Source organism: Bactrocera tryoni, chromosome 2, assembly GCF_016617805.1.
Source record: "Bactrocera tryoni isolate S06 chromosome 2, CSIRO_BtryS06_freeze2, whole genome shotgun sequence".
Classification (NCBI taxonomy): Eukaryota; Metazoa; Arthropoda; class Insecta; order Diptera; family Tephritidae; genus Bactrocera; species Bactrocera tryoni.
In genome coordinates, this window is record NC_052500.1 from 5,423,076 (window position 1) to 5,443,126 (window position 20,051).

A 20,051-nucleotide genomic window follows, 5' to 3' on the forward strand; every position below is an offset into this window, starting at 1 on the left:
AATCTCTTAATTTTTCGATTGTGTGCGGATTTTCCGATTCCAACTTTTATTTCGGAATAAAAGCGTTTTCGGGTTTTCAGAGATAATGAGAAAGAAATTTTACCAGCTGCAAAGAGCTTTCACTCTCAAGTAATGTCAAATCATTGGAAGAGTTCAATATATATATAAGATCTACGGGATCATTTTCTGGCCATTTTGGCTCAGTATTGTCTTTTCTTCAATTGCTAAACATCTCTAGGACTAACACCTCTATTATGTAAGGCAACTGATGTATGGTTCCTAGCCTACTAAACACCACTCCATATTACAATTTTGTATGACTCTGGCTACTAACCGGATTATACTTGAAATAAGGACAACAACCTTGATTTTATGTTTCTGAAAAACAATGTTTAAGGTAATTGCCAGCATTGCTTAATACCGCTTAGTACTAGAATTCGTAAAAGGAATGAAAACAATGAGGTTCTATGAAATTTAAAATCCTTGTTCACTCAGTTACCTGTGATCAGTAGCCAGTTGCCATATATGTATAATGTACATTTTTATATACGGTTGTCTAACGAAAACTATATTTGTGCCCGTTGCTGCACATTTCAAAGATGTAAAACTATATCGGGATCAAGCAAGAGAGTTTCGGAAGAAAGAGTGTTCGTTTTTTGTAACAAAATACTCACGATTCATGATTTTCGCTGCCACGGGATCTGTTATGGCTTGGACCTTTTTTATAAATAAGCAAACGATTAGTTTTTCAATTAGAGTGTAATCACTGACCTACACTTCCAACTTAGAAAATCTCCTCAGCCCCATGTTTATACTACTTTTATCATCTTCCATGCACACTATACTTTTTTACCCTTCGGCATTCCTCAGCCGAAAACTAATCTATAGCTAATTGAAATCTTCGACAGAAAGATGTCCCGTTTCAGCGATTCCCAATTGAATTAAATTTTGTTTATGGGAAAGAGCAATTCTCACACTTGCGGCAAGAAATGGAAAGGAAAAGATCACAAAACTTGCCACTTGTCGACACGAATCTGTCGGAAAACCACATTTATGGGAATAAACAACAATATAAAAAACATCGTGCCAAAAACAACAACCGCATCGTTATCGGACACAGTTGCATGTTGGAAATTGAGAAACTGACGAAGAACTGGTTGAAAGCACTACGAGCGCTGGCTGTTAGCCGCCACTTAGCAATAACGGTGCAACGTGGTGCAATTTTTGCGGTCGCCAGCGGCTAAAGTAACACAACAATAACAAGAAGAGAAATGCAAACCAAGACAACAAAGTTAATAACGCAGGAGACAAAAACAAAAACAAAAGCAAAAACCAAACTACAACAACATAATAAACACGAATTTCCTGCTCAAAAGCAATCGCTCTGGCTGCCACACGTTGCAGCTGCACGCATTTGAGTGCATTATTACACACACACACACACAGTTAAACAAACAAAAACTTGCAGCGGCTAATATTGCCGCTAAATGCGCTGCAGTGGCAAGCGGAGGGTATTCATATTGCAAATGCATAGCAACACAAGATTTTTCGCTGCAACAGCGTAGCAAAAATTCCACTGTGTTGTTGCTGCTGGTGCGCCAGGCGATGCTGGCTGACGAGTCCGGTGCCCGCGAAGACAGGTTGCTGCTGTGGCAGTCGGTCTGATTTGGTGGCCAAGGCAACAGCGCGTACAACTAGACAGCCACTAATATGGCGGCCGCGGCATGCAACACGGTTAAGTTACTGCCAGCTTGTTGCACTTGTTGTCGTCGTATTACAAGTTTGACTGCATTTGAGTATTTGTTTTGCTGTTTTTGTTTCATTTGTAGCTTGGTTTTGTGCACAGCGGAGCCTACACTGTCGCTCCACGTTGCGTGACACCGCCTGTGGCACGCTGTGCAAACCCGTTTGTGCAACGTTATTTTGTGCACAGTCATGCTACATGCTGCATTTGGCCGTGGCACTGAATGCGGCCATGATTTTATTGCGTGCTTTCGTTTGTCAGCGCCACTGCAACAGCGCAGCAAGCAGCCGCCGCAGCAACAGTCGCTACCGCATTGCAACGAGTTGTCAGTTGGCTGCGGCACATTTTTCAGTGGACGCCGCTGCTGCTGACTTTGCATACAATTTGTTGTGTGCGAAATTAATTGGCTTGTGTTATTAGTTGGCATATTTTACATTTGTGGAATTTGATTTGCGCATGCCACATGTTGCTGCGGTTACACTAATTGCGACATTAAGTAAATTATAATAATTCAAGCCTTTATCGAAATTTTTAGTTACAATTTGTCATACCGGAATGACTCAAGGACTAAGTACGCGGAGGGAGAAGGATTGCTATTCGGAGGAGACCCCTTCCCATATCAGATTGGCCTCTCTATTTCATTATCAAACGATGGAAATGCACTATGTATTATTTTAAAACCTTTTGAGGACGCTTAAAAGATCAGCCCGCTTTCGATTAAAGGGTCAAAAAATTAAAAATTAAAATTTTATTTTATTATTTGTAGAATGTTTGTAGATATCTCGACAGTTCAGCTTATGTTAATTTGAGGTTGTGGTCTTCATACCTTCAGTCATTCGGACGGATTGCCCAATACGCTTTTTCGGTACATGAGAATTTGTAGATCTTTTCGCAGGAGTTTTTTGGTATCACGTACAAGTAGAAGAGTCATAGTAATTACCATCGAAATCTGAACTTATCTAAAGTTGTACGTCGGTAAAACTCACGTACTCAATACGTAATCGGAGTAAAAAATGACTGACCCTGTCTTTTCTTACTTTCCAAAACAACGAATTCAATATGCTAATAATCGACCCTTGTTCCAATTGGTATTATAAATTTTATACCAAATATTATTAATTTATTCATTCGCCTTGAAATTTTTAAAATTCAGATTGTACAATAATCATGGTGGTACTACGCCAACGACACAATATTCGATGTATTTGCACAAATCACATAGTATATGTACCTATATGTTGCAATTGCTGCGACATAAGCTGCATTGCACTTATTTAAAAATGCATGAAGCTGCTGGAGCCACGCTTTCGAATACAACATTTGTATAGATTACATGTGTATTTGTAGACGGTTCTTGTTTCACGGAAAATGATTGACATTTGTGTGCCTGACAATTCCATATGTCAGTCGAACCTGCAACCTGACCAACCTTTTATTAAGCTCCACCATGACAAACGTTTATCACAATTTTGTACCTTTGACCACTTTAGGCTTACATTTCAATGCCGGCTTCAATTGTTGCTTTGACAGGTAGACATACAAATATATATTTTAAAGTTCTGACCCGCAGCGATGAGTTCCTTCGGTTTTGAGGAGATATCTCGTTCTGTTTGTATTTGATGACGAGTTGAGGGCTTCAATGTGCTAGGAAGAGAAGTGATCTGGAAGAAATATAGCTAATTACGAAAGACTAGAATTGAAACCACCACATACGTCATGTTATTGGGTCACAGCAAAGAAAAGGTACACATCCTTATAAAATCAATGAAGAGAACGACAGCTGATTGTCCAAGAATTTATTCAGCCAAAGAAAACTTCAATTAAATTAAGAGCTGAATACCATAGAATTTATTCAGCTAAAGCAAAATAAAGCTGAATTAAGCGGTGAAGGCCAAGAAATTTATTCAGCTCAAAAAGTGATAGCTGAATAGAACTCTGAATGCCGTAGAGTCTAAAACATAGTATGGATTTCTAGCTTTACTGTCACACATTTGTGGCTATATTTTTAGTTATGATGAGTCTCCAACATGACTTCTTTAATTAATGCTGTTCGGTTCCTTGTTCAGCCTTAGCATAACAGATTTCGTCAAAATGGAATGCCTTATGTAGTGAAAATGGGCAACTCATGAATACAGTAGATACAAGAGTCATATGTCAGGGTCTTGTTAAAAAATGTTAAAAATGGTTACCTTTATATCATTTGAGTTTAGTACAGTTCATTTATGATCTTCCAGGAAAATGGTAACTCCCAGCTGAAATATATGCATTTTTTCGCAATCTAATCTTTCCAACTATGAGCGTACTGAAGACGCCATGAACACCTTTCTATTTTAAATAAAATAATTAAATACTTTGAAGTAATTTTCGATCGATCATCGTCCTTCAAAGCTAAGAAAATAATTTGAAGTTAAGGGTTGTCAAGTAGTTTTCCAGGTTGAATAGCAAAGCAAGTCCATAATGTCACGAAACGTCGAAATATCTTAAACAATTCGGTATTCAACCATGAACTTAGCAAAGCATTCCTTGCCAGCAATCCATTTATTTATTGACTAAGCAGCCAATGAAAGAAGAGTTTTGAAAATATTTGTTTTGTTGGTTAAACTGGACTAAAACAAAAACCGAGTAAAACAAAATAACAAAAGGCAGCAATAAAGAAGTGGAGAACTATACTATACCGGCAATATACCCATAAACAAAGTGAAGTAATTCCAATTGTTCTGAGCCACAATGGGAGGCTATATATAAAGGCTGTAAGGAAAATGTAAAAAAAGCAACAAAGATGTTGCATTAATAAATCAAAACCTGTTAACCCAGGGTAAGCTATACAATATATGATGGGTATACGAGTCAATTGAAAGGAGCTTGCTCGATTGTGAATAGAATATGCTTTCAAAACCGGATATAATGGATGTAAATTTTTAGATATTTGAACTTTAAATCCTTGCGAGATATTTGGAGGAGCTTTTTCGAATACTACTAGTGTAAATCTACTTAATGTAATGGTTTAGAAGTGGAGCTCCGTTTTCAAATGTTTGATGAAGCTTCTCGAAAATGAAATTGAAATTACCGGGAAGGTTTACTACTGATAAAAAACGGCTTATTACAATTCTAGAGTATTTTCTGAAAAACTTTTCCAATTGTAGGTGATAGGTAAAGTCTTATTAGACTACTGAAAAATAACCGATTGCCGAAAATGTTACAAAAAGAAATGTTTTGAGCTTTCAGAAGCAGAAAAGAAGAACCTAAATATATTGAAGAAAAGTAGCTTCGAAAATGTTCTTTTGACTATCTTCGATTCGCCAAGTGTTAGATAACAGCGATTCGAACACACTTTAACATTTTTTAAAATAAAGAAATTTTGCATTTGCAATTTTTAACAGTTTCTTTACATTCGGGCTACTCACTTGTCTAACTCTTTGTTTTTTTGGTTGTCATATAGCTGGAGACAATTTGAAAGAGAGTAATTGAATAAAAGTGGTGTGCTTGTTTATGTGTCAGTATAGGTGAATCACCAGTGGGTGGTTTTCCCATAGAATTTACAGCGCCATTTTTGAATTTAATCATTTAGAGCTTCGCGCGCCACTCTCGGTTAATACCTCCCGAAGTTGACCAAACTAGACTGGCTTGCATTGGTTGCTCTACTACAAAATCGTGCCGTTATTGTGTAGGCTATTATAAGAATGCCATACGCAAAAGTACTAAACACCCACACTTTGGCGCAACCAAAATGTCAGTCCCACTGTTGCAGCTTGCAATGCCAGCTCAGCGCTTTCTAAAATGAGAACTTCAGCTGAAGTGCCCAAGCCAAAAAGTGAACCGCTGTATTAATTGTTGTTGTCGTTAACATTGTCGGCACCATTTCAGGCTTCAGCGCCGTAGTCGGCTTTGTCAGCGACGCGCGGCCTAAGTCCATGCCTTCATGCCGCCGAAGGTCTGTTACATTGGTAGGTCGGCTGGTCGGCCGACTGGCGCAAGAATGCCTTAGTCAGCTCAAGCTAAGCCAAGTTGTGTTGTTGCCTTGTCTGGTATGTCGGCTTCTGCGTCACACAGCCAAGTGCTGCCACGGGCAAAAGCAACGCGAATAATTTCAAACAGTTAATACATATAAATATATATGTATGTGTGCGTGTGTGTGGCATATGTGAGACGTGCTGTGTGCTGCAGGCATGCACAAAATACACAAACAAATTGGCACAAACGTATGCGTCTATGCCGTTGGTATGTCTGTCTGCCTGTCTGTGCTGGGGTTCGTCCACCCCGCGTTCGTTCGCGTTGCGATTTTATAGCTCAACGGACTCACATGCCGCCAGCATGCGCATAGGCTTTTGAACTTTTCGTCGCTGTTGTGGTCGGCTCACATGCCTGCTTTTACATACATACGTATATGTATGTATATGTATACACTTTTGTAAATATGTTTATCAAAATATACTAAACACTGCAAATGTGCATATGCGCATATAATTACAAAAACAAATGCATGCATGTATTTATGTATGTGTGTGTCAGCATTTGTGCTTCTGTGTCTATCCGTCCGCCGGTGTGCCGTGTGTTTGGGTGCCGGCGCAGCCGACCATAACCTAACACAACTTTACAACTTCAACACTCGAGCTTTTACGATTGTTGTGCATTTTGCGGCATTTGGTGGCAAGCAAAAAAGAAAGAATAAATAAATTAAAAATAATAATGCCAAACGAGTAAAAGTGCATTTTTATTGTTTTGTGAAATTTTGTTGTTCTTTTGTTGTTGTCTGGTTTTTTATTTAGTTCATATTTGCCATAATTTTGCTGTTCATTATTTTTATGCGATTCGTTTTAGTCGCTTGTGAATCGCCGTGGGCGTTGATTTGAAGTGTCTACGCACACACACGCACGCACACATACTCATACTTTATGTATAATAACAATGAAAAGATGCTGACACACATTTTTACACACATACATGCGAGCGCTTAGCATATTTTAAGGCGATTAAGCAGGTGTTTCCTTCAAATAAATTCTGCTTATTTGATTATGCAAAAAACAAAAATTAAATGAACTGAAGAAGTCTCTGCAAACATTAAAGAAATTATAGATTTAAATATGTGATCATAAACATTTTAATCAGATTTAAATAAAGGGATGCTTTAGGTGAAAAGTCATCGGAATCAAGTCATGGCAATAAGACGGACTAATATATTTTAATACATAAGACTGGTAATAAAAACAAATAAGGAAGAACTTAAGCCGGCTATAACAGCGTAGCGATTCTACACCAGTAAAGAAGAAGAAGAATAAAAATAAGGAAGAACCAAGTTCGGGTGTAGCCGAATATCAAAATCGGGTTAATGCTTCCCGAATTTTAATAATATATCTGACAGTTTAACATTAGGTTAGGTTAAGATCTCGATCCTAACAGGGATCCCGCTTAAACAGTTTAGAGCGCCGAGCCGTTGTGGTACTTAAAAAGCTCCTAAATACTGGCTGGTAAGACCATTACAAATCGGCGAAGCGCTTTGAGCCTCCCCCAAATGTATTGAGACAGTTAATGACGGTTTCGGCTATGTCTTCTGGTTTGCTGATGGGAAGGCTAACCGAGATGTTCCAACCATAGTCTGGCAAAAGCAGGACAATAGAGGAGAAACATTTCTGACGCATTTATTTATGGATAAAAAACGCATTTGTTTTGAGAAATTTTAATTTGGCTTAAATGGTTTGGGAGATATCTAAATTAAAGCTATTTAAGGGCGTGACCACATCCACTTCGTAAGAAAAATTTAAAATCCCTCTTAGGTGCTCGTGTACTATGTTTCATCAAATTATAAATTTTTACTCAAGTTATCGCTTGCAAGAACAGATGGACCGACAGATGGACACTCGGACCTCAACTCGTTTATTCAACTGGCACTATAACTTCACCAAGATTTTTAAGGTTAAGCAGCAAGGCTGAATTGGATGATTTCACTCTCGAGCTACTGCTTAGTGATGGTACAACCAAGTGGTAAACTGACAGCTCGAAAACAACAGAGGGAATAGATGTGGGAATCGCAGGAGCACGCACCAAACTCTCCATGGGAAAAATTTCGATCATTTTTAGGCAGAAGTCTTTGTCATAAGTCAGTAAATAGAGATAAACCGGAACGTAACTAAGTGTACCTCATCTGGCTACCCGATCGCAAAGGTATAGCCGGAAACGATCTAGCCGATAAGCTCGTTCGCTTCGCTGAACCCATCATCGCGGTGGGTCCCCATACTATAAAAGAGCTGCTCCGCAAGGAAGTAGGAGTAGGCATAGAGAGGTATTGGCAACAATTCCAAGGCATGCACCATGCCAAGGTGCTAATAGGAGATTACCAGCTCAGCAGGTATAAATATGTAATCAACCATCTAAGGGGTTAATTCAGACTACTTGTCGCATTCTATATTGGCCACTGTAAGCTGAAGAAACACTTTCGTATACAACAAGGGGGTAGTTTCTTACGTAAATTGTCGCTTGTATGACAGGCAGCCTGAAACACCAGAACATCTACTAATTGAGTTCATAGCAGTCTGGAGATGCAGGATGAAAGCCCTTGGTTTCATGTTTCCAGATAGGGATCTTCGCTAGCACCCAGCAGTTCATGTACTGGCCTTTATCAATATGCTGGGGCCAGATGAGTTTTTCTGATTTAGGAGGAGGGCACAATAGACCTAAGCTCGCGGCGAATCCCTCGCGTATCTATCTAATTGACGTACGATTTCGACTATTTCCGAACTCTGTTAAATGGCCGGTGCAAATTTTAATGGTAAAGATACAAAGGCAATCAAAGTAAGCCGACTTTAAGCCCAGATGTGAATTTTTGAACGGACCCAATGTAAGTCTGACACATATGCCTCACAACTTACTCTTGAGTTCTGGGATTATTTGTTGAAAATTATTATAATATTATTAACTAAAACAATACGGTTTTGTGAGAGGAGGATGAAACTTTGTGCTTATGGAAGTGAAGTATATAGCTTTTTACTTTTTGAATGGGATCAAAGTAGTTTCTTATAAGCAAAAAATAGTAGAGGTCTATATTTTTAAAAAATATTGATATACTTCGGAGCCAAAAATTTATTATTCATAGCATTCAGTTATTGAATAATAGTATATGTATATATAATATATCATTTACTTGAATTGTATTATAATTGAATCTGCTTTATTTTTATTTGCAGCAAAACAAAAGCCGGAGGACCTTAATGAGGTATGTTTAAATATTTTTTATATTGTAAATTTTTTTTAAGGCTATGATCTATAAAAGATCAGTTTTTAGTGCTAATGAAGTGTATTGAGTATTGTTTTAGAAAGGTTTGGTGTTTGTGGGGCTTACCTCGCAAGCTGTTTTCATTAAAATAGTTGAAGTTGGTGGTAAATTGACCAAAAATTAGAGGAATCGTAGTAATTTTTGTATACAAAACTGAGTGTAGAGTGTTAAGCTCGAACCTTGCTATATATTTTTTTAAAATAATATTGAAAACCGTGGGGTTTACTTCAAAATAAATTTTCAAGCAACAGAACATTTGGTAACTTCCATATATAAATTTGGGTACATTGAAGAACAACAAAAATATAAAATGCTAATTGGGAAAAATTCTGGAAATACTTCAAAATGTTGCGAAGTCAGTCATTTTCTCACAATATTTGTGTATAGACACCAATGCCCTAATGTCTCTCACATAACACAAATAAATAACATCACTTAATGGCAATCTTTCCATTTGCCATTTGCACATCCACACACACAAACAGAGCATACAGCCATAAATGCAGATAATTAAGATGCCAAACGATGCAACGATGCAAAATAAATTATTGAACAATGCAAAAGGCAGACGACATCAGTAGTGGCAAGATAATGGCAGCCAAGCAGATAGACAGATTGCCAGTTGCAAAAACATGAAGGCAGGCGAAAGCCACTACATACACACACATCACACACAACTGGAATGCTACGAGCGGTGGTGCGACGCTTGGCAGAGCCAATCGTTTATTCATACACAAAAGTGTGGACGAGGGGGCAGCATTTTGCGCAGAGCTGGCTAAGGTAGTCAGATATGAAGAGTACACAGCAAAGTGATGATAATTTTTCTTTTTGTTAAATAAATAATGAATAAATAAGTCAGCATAAAAGCACAAGCTGCCTATAGGCGCACCTTTTGCTCACATTTATACAAATAAAAACAAACAACAACAAAAAAAATACAAAAACCAAAGTAAAAGTAAAGTATATAAAATGTGCTCGCCAGATAAGATGCAAATATATGTGAATGAGAACGCTGCTGAATAATGAGACGAACGGCGAAGACGGAAGCGCATTCAAGGGAAGCAATGCAGTGCAGTGACATGCATACGAATGTTTTTGTAGAAATATGCTGCAGAAGAAGCTTAAGAGAGATAAAAAAGTATATATTTATAAATATGTATGTAAATATATGCATCTGTATCACCACCCACAAGCGTCAGATTGCATTTCCGGCAACTAGTTTCCAGCAATTGCTGCTGCTGCCACTTGAACTTGCCAATTATATTTGAATAAGAAATTAAAAATGAGTGGTTAAACAATAAAAAAGAGAATAAATTAAAATATTCTCTTATATGTACATATGTGGCAGCTCAGTACAGAAAATAATACTGCCATTAAATATTTATTGAGGCAGTGGTTAATTTAGTATGAAGTTGAAATAAAAGAAACTATGGTTGGATATAAAGGAAAGACTGTAAAATCTGTGATAATTAAAAAAAAATAAATATTTTTTTTTTATCAGAAAGTCCTAATAAATGTATTATTTAACAGAAAAATACCTTACTCAAATAGCAAATGGATTCTGTTTGGGGCTATAACAACTTGCAAGTCAGAAAGGCGTTTCTTTTATAATTCGAAGATGGTTTTCTGAATAGTTTATTTATAAAATATTAAAAAAATGTACATTTACAAAATTTAATGTACTCTGGTTATCGGTGATTCATATTGAAAATTTGAATACGCTTGTTCCCGTGGCTGGTCACCAAGAGGACCCATGAAAAAGGTTGTCTAGAACATTTTTGAAATTAAAAATATCTGAAAAGAAAAGAAAATTGTTATTAATATAGATGAGTATCGTTAAGAATCGAAGAAATAGTCAAAAATTTTATATTTGACAAAATGGCGGCTTTCCAAAAAAAGAAGATGAAAAATATACCCTTCAGAACGGTGTAAAAAATCGAAAGTAGTGACAAATATCGGATGCCTTCGATCAATACCATTTATTTGTATTATATTCATTTAGTACACTTTAAGCGCGTTACCATAATGCTTGGATACGCTTTTAATAGTAAAAAATCGAATTAAATTCCATAAATTCAAATCTGGTAATTCGCTAAGAATCCTTCAAGGTGACGATGGGGTTAAAATATAGTTTCGATTCCACTGCCAGTAAAAATAATTATTAGCACAAACCTAGTAAAAGTTTAATAAAGGCTTACATGGGTTTCCTCGGGTAAAAAAGCAGCGTTTTTCAACATGTTTTTTCTAATTAAAAAAATTATATGTTTTATTCAAATTTTATATTGTTACAAGCATACACTATTAACCAAAAAATTCTGAAATTTTTGTAAAATTTCGGCCCTTGCGGCGCCATTTCCTGTGACCCCTCGGAAAAAAGATGCACCCGCGTTGGCAGAATAACTCCTTACAGGATCATCTAAAATGAAAAAATATGTGTTTTAGTTGAAACCTTAACTTAGAACTTGGACGAAGGAAAAAATTTGAAAATTGGATTTTTCGCAAACATTTTTACAAATAATGAAAATTTCAGTAGAAATTTCCAGAAAAAATACTTGGCCCAAGTCTTTAAGAATTATATCTCAAAGACCTATGTAAAATTTCGTGAAGATCGGTTGAGTAGTTCTCGAGAAATCTTACCGACTGACTTCAAAAACACACTTTCGTGAAAAACGCGTTTAAAGACGGCGCGTTTAACCTAACTAGCCTCGAGCCAACAAGTTCTCAAGGCTGTGTTCCCGAAACTTGGATTAACTTGAAAATTTAGAACAATATGCTAAAGGTAATGTAGAATTTAATAAAAAAAAAAACATGTAGCCCCATAAGACGGTTTGGGAAACGAAAATTTTGGACAAATAACGATTTGCTTCGCCACACTACCTCCTCGTGCTTTTTAACCAGCGATACACCTTCTTCTTTAACCCGAAAGTATACTTTTTTGGAGGTATACAAAGTTGCTGCGATATTGGCCTCAATTTTTTTTGTAAACAAAATCATGTCACAAGGACTTAAATCTGGAGAATACGCTGTATGGAACAGCAGTAGCCTAATGCAACCAATGTGCCATACGACCGGAGAAATGTGAGCCGAATATTGTATTTTTTCTATGCAAAAAATTTATACAACTTGACTTGTAATCAGCTCGATAATTCGGCAGAGTAAAGACTTGCGAACTCTTTACGAACCCATTTCTGACCAATGTGATGGTATTCACGTTCTTCGAAACAGGTTCGTACACGATGTCTATTCTTACGGCTGTTCCTTGGTTTCTGTTGCGTGCTAGCAAATTCGTATTTCATCGATATTCATTAAACGACGAAGCACCTTTCTTACGACAACTGGGTCAACATAACCGGAACGTACCCGGATTTTTAACCGAACAAGGACTAACAACTTGGTAGCATTTCTCCAAACTATTTCAGGCATGCTTTGTAATAACACAGCAACAATAACAACAACAAAAACTTAAAATTTCCACCGAATCGCGCTTAAATGGAGTCGAACACCACCACAAAAACAACAAAAACTTACAATTTTCTACAGCTCGCGCTTAAATAACGCCAAACACCGCTGTGAAGCATTCCCACGGTAGCGCTTGTTGTCCGAAGTGAGCAACAGCGTATTCCATCAGGCTGATAGTTCTCTCGTGTCCAATATTTCATGCACGATATGACATATACAGCCTTTGTAGATGCCCGCTTTCTTAGTTATACCTAACCATCTGATCTATTTGAGCATGGCTACAAGCTCTCTATGCTATTTTCCTCTTTAGCTGCTATTATAAGCCAATTTTTTAGCAAATTGCTCATGGCTCCCAAAAATTATGACAAGACATTTACTAACATATTGTGGACCATAAAAACCTCAAAGCCGTTTACGTAATTAGTAGCATTAGAGCAGCAGCTACATTGTAAACAAGAGTCATCAACACACGCACACGCACACCATACACCGTAGGGATTATGTGCCCGTGGAGTTGCGCCATTTATTACTGTGAAGCGTCAAATTAAGCTCAACTGAAATAGGCAAGTGTTGGGAGGAGAGTCAAAGACTCGTGCTCCAGTACACAACTATTAGCAGTGCCACATTTACAACGCACCGCAAAGCCAAGCATTAGTAGGCAATCGAAGCTACTTAGCCGAGAAACGCATGCCGATGCAGCCGGACGCGGCGGAGCAAGGCAGCACTATGCACCCTTGAGCAAAGGCTGCGATAACAAAAGTTCTATATACACACATATAGATTTTTATATATTTATATGTGTATGTGTGTGCATTAAGCAAAAATAACAACACAAAAGGAGAGGAGAAACAAACGTCAGCAGAAATAAACAAAGGTGATTGCAAGTTTGCGAATATAAATGTTGCTTACAAATGCTCATGTCTGTATGTGTGTATGTATGTAAATATTATTTGCATGTAAATATGTGTATGCGTGCATGTGGTAGTGCAGTTGCACTACAATTTCAGCGTGCGTGTGTGAATGAGCGCTTTTCGTTGTCACTGTGTGGCGGGGAAGTGCCAAATCTTTCACAAACACATACATTCACACATATATACAAAGTGTATATGTACTGACATACCTGTACCAGTTATAATTGTGTGCCGCAAACGTGCCTGCAAGTTTAGCTCAACTAAAAGCTACCAATACAAAGCCAAAACCCCACACATGCTTGTGTGCTTGTATGTGTGCGGCGGAGAGTTGCTGTCGCTCATTTCTGCAAGCGCTCCGATGCCTTACGCTCTTTCAATGCCAATCGATGCGCTGCCACACAACTTTGGTAGCTCGAGGTACTCACCGGTGCTTTCGCGAGATTGTTGTTGTTGCTGTTTCTGCGCATGCTGCTGCTGATGCTGCGTTCACTGCCGTTGCTGCTGCTGCGGCTGCCAACGATGCTGCACGTTTATGTCATTGACCTTTGCAATTGCATCTTGTCTGCCGCATACAACCTACCTACCAGCCACGGCGCGCACATATTTGCGCTCGTATGTACTACATAAGCTTCCGCGCATACTTACACACAAACACATCATATATGCACGTACATATATGTATGTGTGCTGTTAAGCATACAGTGGAAGCTATATGCGAGGCGGCGAATAGCTGCTGTGGCACTTTGCATCTGCAATACGCGCAGCTGTGCTCTGCAAATATCAGTTTTGGCCCCCTTTACCGCTTGCAACTCTTTCGCTTTATCGTCGTCGTGCTTGTGTGGTGCCTTTGCCGATACTCTACGCTGCCTGCTCCAAAGCGTGATGCAAGTGGCGCGCAGCAATGGTGGGCAAGGGCGTTCGATGTTCTTCGGCATTCAAGACGCACACGCGTCCATTCTTATATGTATGTATATGTACATGTATATGTGTGCGCTCAGTGCAGCGTTGAAGCAAGCACAATAAGCAAACTCACGTAAATGCGTGTTTGTATGTACTCAGCTTCTACATATAAGCTTACATATAATTTTAGCTCCTACCTCCGCAATATGTGCTGATCTGCTGTTGGCTTTGCTCGACAACTTATGGCATTATTTTTCAATAAAAATAAACCGACCTTTATTCGTATATACATACATATGTGCACATACTTCTATAAGGACAGTGGTGTGCAGTTTACTAGCAGCATCTTAGAAATATTTATGTTAATAGTATTTCGAATTCATTTCGTCGGGGTTAGCAGACTTTCGGTTACTAAGAGAAATAGTTGATTTATTTTCAAAAAATATTATCAACTTAAGATCGCAAAGCAATGATTGCCGCCTCGAAAAGTTACGCTGAGTTTTTGGTGGGATTGGAAAGGAATCATCCACCATGAGCAGCTCCAGCCTGGTCGAACGATTTATTCAACATTTCACTGTCAACAAGATGAGATTAAAGCAAGCAATCGAAAAAACAGCCAGAACTGTTCAAAAGAAAGGGTTTCCTCTTCCATCAGGACAACGCTAGAGCACACTCATCTTTGATGACTCGACAAATACTGGGAGAGCTTGGCTGGGATGTTTTGTTGCATCCACCATATCGCCCTGACCTTGCACCGTCGAACTACCATTTGTTTCAGACAATGCAGAACTACCTTAATGGAGTTAAAGTTGGCTACAAGTGAAGCCTGTGAAAGTAGCTTGTCGCAGTTTTTCGCCGAAAAACCAGAAAAGTTTTACACGGTTGGAATAATGTCTCTAACGGAAAATTGGCAAAAAGCGGTCGAGCAAAATGGTACATACTTTGTTCATTAAAGTTCTTTATAAATATAAAAAACAAGTTGAAGTTTGATTAGAAATACGAAAAGACTTTATCGACTGCCCAATATAAGATATTCACATGCAAAATTATGCGCTGTCAAACCCTTTACTTCTGTTGCACCGAAGCTTTTAGATGCTTTACAAATACAAAGATTTCTTACAAGAACTTAAAAGATTTTGGTCGGTCAGTTTGTATGCTATAGTTATCCTATTTGAACTATTTCTTCGGAGATTACTGCCTCGTCTTAGACAATTCAATGATAAATTCGGTGATGATATCTCGTTAAGTCACAAAGCTTTTTATACAAGCTTGAGATCGAGTGTTCGATTTGTATAGCAGCTTTTCAGAAAGATATCTCAAGAATTAAGGCACTGGCTCGCGCATATACAGAAGGACGGGCACAAGGACATGACTAAATCGACTCTGCTCATTATGCTGATTTTTCAGATATATTTTGATAAGGTCTTCTACGTTCAGGGTATAAAAAAAATAATGCTGAATCTACTACTTCTGAAATATTATATTTTAGGATGCAAGAGGCATGTCTGAATAATGACTTCCTATAAATTGCTATATTTTTTCTCACCACTGTACACAGTACTGTATGTCGTGCACCTTTTCCACGACTTTGATTGACCTCCCCTCAGTCCCAACTTCAACTTCTTAATAATAGGAATAAAGAATTGCAGCTCATATATACCACATACATACATACTTACTACACACACACATACATACATAAAGTGCGTTTCTTAATACACATTTCTTATGTACATTCGTGCACAAAACTATATCTTTATTCATATCTCGTCTTTCGTTAGTGGCATGCCACACAACTTGCGCTTCCCAGCGCTCCAGCAGTTACCCTTCTCGGTAGCGCCTTGCCGAATCCGTTGAGACATGTGCGCATCCGTGGTGCCGCCTTGAACTGCTTCCTACTGCATCGCAGCAGCTTCCCACTCAATTTAACTTTTTCACTTTTTTTTGTAATTAGTTGCTTTGTTATGCCCTTCTGTTGCAATGTCGGTTTTTGTGTTTTAATTTTAATTAACGCACATTATGTATGTGATAAGAAATTGTTTACGTAAGTAGATCTCTAAGTATTAATGTATGTGTGTGGGTGTAATTGGCTTTGAAGCTTGTTTTATTAAAAATGTGACTGCAGTAATGTTTAGCGATGTAAAGACTGGAAGCTTGCCACTTTTTATCCTTAATTCTGAGGTGCATGCAACGGCGTCTTCGTCTCTTAATAGACAAAGCAGAAGATAAACGGAAGCTGCCTTTTAGTTCTGGAGACTAATATGAAGATAATTTATTCTTCATTCGCCATTTCATCCTCCAATATTGACTGGGAAGTGCAAGTTTCACGCCTTCATCTTGTTCAATTTAATCCCCCTTAAACAGCTGAAGGACTCTGACAACAGACACGTGGATTAACGAACCGCCGAGTTTGGCAGTGCCAAGTCCACTTCCATGATCATAAGAGCTTTCTTATCTATTATTTATAAGTCCAACGAAGTCTGACAATTCCACTTCAATGATTAATGAGCTTTTCTACCTTTTACTTTGAAATCCCAGTGCCGAGTCCACTTTTATGACCATTTAAGTTTTCCTACCTTTTATTTTGACATCTCACGAGGCTGGGGGTGATCTACATCATTTGGTATTCGTTGGCAAGATCCAAAGAACCCGGGCAGAGCCGGTTTTGGGAGGGAAAGAATGGGATATCTCAAAATCTCTTCGATAAATTCTTAGTTAGAGGGTCAAATTGGAACCAACATAGCGCCGTTGCCAAACTCCAGTCTACCTCGTTTTCAAATCTCACATGAGCTACATATTCCTTGAATAACCATACCAATCTCTTATTAGCACCCCGGCATCCCGTGATCCCAATTGACTCTCTTACACCTTGAAGACGGTCAGATATAAGCACTGCTCTCCGATTCCACTCTTCGTGGCATATTTTCTTTGCAACAATCATACATACCCAAATCTAAAACGATAATTCTTTATGAGGAAAGTTTCCTCGTTTTGCGATCTCTGCCGCACTGCAGTTGACAGGCCTTCAGTATGCCTGTCTTCCATTTCGATATAACCGCTGCTATACGATTTCATTCTTTGGGGCTTATCTTTTAAGCTACGATCATACACACTAAATAGAAAATTTTTTCTAAGGGAGGTTTCTTATATTTTTTTTTTTGACATCTCTGCCTCTCTCTGGCAAACAACAGGCTTCAGTTGGACAAAAGTCATTGTACTATACGAATAAGAGTTTAGATAATTAGAAATAAAAGAACATGTGACTGACCCTAAAAAGTGTATATAAGTATGTATGTGTTTTCATATGTATTTAACAACTGCTGATATTGAACGAAATTAAAGAAAGCCAAGCGATGACCCGATAAAAAACTTAAAAACGAAAATGCAATAAAGAAACTTCCACAATATGCTTCAAAACACACACAAACAACAAACACTACAACAATATTATATGCTGGTTACTCCTTCATTTGATATTTATTTCTGTCAATGCTTTTTTTATCGATGAAATTTTAATTGGCATTGCTGTAAGATTTTGACAAACTGATAACTAACCATCTACAAAGGAATACAAAATGGTGAACCGCAACTATACTTGCGTTGCAAAAGGTAGAGTGGTGGTGAGTAAGGACAGCACACATAATGTATATATGCATTTACTATTGGGGGCAAAAACTAGTAAGACTTTGTTCATAACTTTAAATTTATCCCATAAGTCTGGCCTTCTGTTACAAATAGCTCAAGTTGTAGCTCTTGTTGACAGTTTGGCCAGTCAGAAGGAGTTCGGAGTGATAATCGAGGAAAATTTTCAATATAATCTTGATTTTTGACCTGCTTATACGTGTTTTTTTCGGCTTCGGCTTATCTAAGCCACGATATTTGGCCGATTGATTGTCTGTTTCCGGGTCGTAAGCATAGATCCAAGACTCACCACCAGTAAGAATATTTTTCAAATTCTTGATAGTCGAAAAGCATTGTTTCACAGACGTTAACGCGACGCTGTTTTTCGCAAAACTTGAGTGATTTTGGAATCGCGTTTCCTTAGGTCCAAATGATCTTCCAAATGGTGTTCACTGAACCTTATTGCCGATAATGATCCCAGTAAGATCTTTGACTATTAATTGTCGATTCTAAAGCTTCAATTTCTTTTCCAGTTAATCGTAAGTCGACGAATGAACTATATGTACTTCAGAAAGATCAGCGTATACCAAACACTAACGATTATTTTGATGTGTCATTTAGCACAGATATAGAATGTAGAAATATAAATATATACATATATTTAGATATCTGTATAAAATCGTATTTAAAATCTGTAAAAAGGCTATCAAACGGAAAAAGTCTTAAAACAAAGAAATGCGATTTTCTACAACAAAGAATGTGGCGAAAAAACGCTCCATAGCAAACACTGCCGAAAAACTATTAAAATCCAGAACGATTGTCAATTCTTGCAAGAGCACACAAGCGCACACAAACACATGTGTTGGCAAACGCCACTCATGCATAGGCCAATATCAGCTTATACATATTCCAGCTTACATATTTTCGCTTTATTATACACACACACACATATACATAATTGTGTATAGCAGTGTTTGTATATTTCGGTATGCCTCTACTACCTGCCTTCAAATATTCAGCTGACATTTTTCCGCATGCAGACCATGACCCACACCAATGCCAGCCGACCAACCGCATGCGAATTCGGAAGTGCTACACCAAATCTACACAGCACACCGCTACACACACACATACGCCCACAAACACTCACACTTCCCCACATTTTAGCTCTTAGCGCTTTTCCATCACTCATACACACGCACACGCGCTACAAAAACCACGTAAAATTGAGTTACACTGCAACGGCATCGTAACAAAAGCGGCAACAACTTCAATATTGCAATAGCAACAACAACATTTTAAGCCGTAAAAACAACAGTAACTTTTTTCCTTTATATTTTTGTTGTAGTCGAGAGAGTTGCGCTCAACGTGAAGTAAGTGAACAACAACACTTGACTGACTTACATAAGCACAGAGACACCACACATACACACATGCAGCTGTATGGGTGATTGGTAAACGCTCGCCTACAAGTAGAAGTAGATGTAGATATACTACGGTAGTGGGGCTGGGGTTCGTGGGTAGCTGTGTAGGGTAGTGGGTGCACCGCCAATCACTGTTAAACTATGAAATTTGCTCGGTTCATCACCGAATTTCAATTACAATTACCAGACCGCCATTAAGTGGGGGTACATAAATGATTCATATATACATATTTACATACATACATTTACATATATATAGGTGTACATGAATAACTTAGATATGTAGATTTAATACCAACGTACGTTTATTAAAATTGTATGTAAGGAGCTCTATATCTTTTCTTGCACATAATACAGTTAGCTTTATTTGAACGGTGCTCTAAGTCCATATTTATTTCCATTTGCAAATTTAATTACTATACTGCACTAAGTGATTATTGGTTTCGTAGTTTTAATATATATTAAATTTTTTACTTTTATATATATATATACGTGGCACACTTTTAGGCGATTTACCTTTTTAGTAGCATACCATCTTAGTTCAGGCAATCGATTGAAATAAACTTCGATATTTAAATGTGCTTAATCAGCAGAAAAGTTCAGAGAACAAGAAATTTGATTCTAATGGACCTCTAACTAGTTAATTTTATTGTACTTTGCGACAAAAAAGTACCCGGAAATTATAAATCAAACTCAAGATATTTAGTTATTCATCAATATTTATT

At 37.8% G+C, this 20,051-nt stretch overlaps 1 long non-coding RNA gene across 1 annotated transcript in view; it reads left to right on the forward strand.

Annotated features, from left to right (window-relative positions):
• LOC120769627 overlaps positions 1 to 20,051 on the forward strand; it is a 61,337-nt gene that overhangs the window by 29,001 nt on the left and 12,285 nt on the right. Inside the window, exon 2 of the long non-coding RNA XR_005704867.1 lies at positions 8,923 to 8,951. This is a non-coding gene — a long non-coding RNA (uncharacterized LOC120769627). The remainder of the gene's footprint in view (positions 1 to 8,922; positions 8,952 to 20,051) is intronic.